The sequence below is a fragment of the Pelophylax lessonae genome (assembly GCF_965119305.1).
Source record: "Pelophylax lessonae genome assembly, chromosome: 7".
Lineage (NCBI taxonomy): Eukaryota > Metazoa > Chordata > Amphibia > Anura > Ranidae > Pelophylax > Pelophylax lessonae.
Window position 1 is genome coordinate 43,704,216 of NC_138774.1, and position 1,759 is coordinate 43,705,974.

Consider the following 1,759-nt stretch of genomic DNA (forward strand, 5'->3'; position numbering starts at 1 on the left):
TATCCTGTGAATGCCTAATGTCCCTCCAGCCACCAAATACTAAATTCTTAGCTGTCAGGTAAACCCACGTGGGATAATGTTTGGGGCCTATACTGGCCAACACTTACTTCTGTATCCTGTGAATGCCTAATGTACCTCCAGCCACCAAATACTATGTTATTAGCTGTCAGGTAAACCCATATGGGCTAATTAATTTTTGGGGCCTATACTGGCCGACACTTACTTCTGTTACCTGTGAATGCCTAATGTACCTCCAGCCATCAAATATTATGTTCTTTGCTGTCAGGTAAACCCATGTGGGCTAATTTTTGGGGCCTACACAGGCCAACACTTACTTCTGTATCCTGTGAATGCCTAATGAACCTTCAGCCACAGAATACTACCTTCTTAGCTGTCAGGTATACCCATGTGGGCTAATTTTTGGGGTCTATACTGGCCGACACTTACTTCTGTATCCTGTGAATGCCTAATGTACCTCAAGCCACCAAATACTACGTTCTTAGCTGTCAGGTAAACCCATGTGGTCTATTTTTTGGGGCCTATACTGGCCGACACTTACTTCTGTATCCTCTGAATGCCTAATGTACCTCCAGCCACCAAATACTACGTTCTTATCTGTCAGGTAAACCCATGTGGGCTAATTTTTGGGGCCTATACTGGCCGACACTTACATCTTTATCCTGTGAATGCCTAATGTACTTCCAGCCACCAAATACGACGTTCTTAGCTGTCAGGTAAACCCATGTGGTCTAATTTTTTGGGCCTATACTGGCCGACACTTACTACTGTATCCTGTGAATGCATAATGTACCTCAAGCTACCAAATACTACATTATTAGCTGTCAGGTAAACCCATGTGGGCTAATTTTTGGGGCCTATACTGGCCGACACCTACTTCTGTATCCTGTGAATGCCTAATGTACCTCCAGCCACCAAATACTACATTCTTAGCTGTCAGATAAACCCATGTGGTCTATTTTTTGGGGCCTATACTGGCCGACACTTACTTCTGTATCCTTTGAATGCCTAATGTACCTCCAGCCACCAAATAGCTGACACTTACTTCTTTATCCTGTGAATGCCTAATTTTTCAGACTGGACCTGAAAATCAATGGGTTGGTAAAGGTTCCGCCAAATTGTGGAATGGATGTGGACCCATTTTACAGATGTGTGAATGGACCCTATATGTATTTGACATGTATTTACCGGCTGCTATCAGTTCTGGCTGATTTATGAAAAAAAAAAGAATAATTTTTTGCTGTAAAAAAATAATAATTTAGGGCAACTTTTCCAATTGCAATACTTCTGTTATGACATTGTCCATGTGCTGGGACTATTTGTGCACAGATAGTAAGTCTTTTGTGGCTGCAAATATGACCTAAAGGTTATTAAAGTTCGCCTCCCATTAAAGTCAATGGGGCCCACCGCGAACTCGCGGTTCGCTGACTTTTGAGAAAATTTGTGGCTGACGTTCGCGAACCGCCCCGGCCGATGTTCATTCATCACTATTTCTGTATTCCAGAGTCATATCTTCCATGTGATATAGATGGTCCACCGTCTGGAGCCACAGAGGTATGGAGGGAATAATCTGACTCTTCCGATATCTAGGGATTAAAGATTTAGCAGCATTTTGGAGGTGGGGGGTGATGGAGCTTCGATATTGGCCTGTTGGTTTCTCCGTGCAATCAAACAATACATCCCAGGGGTCTCCCTTGACAGGGTAACCTTGGATTTCCTCATTTAGTTTCAAAATCTTAAC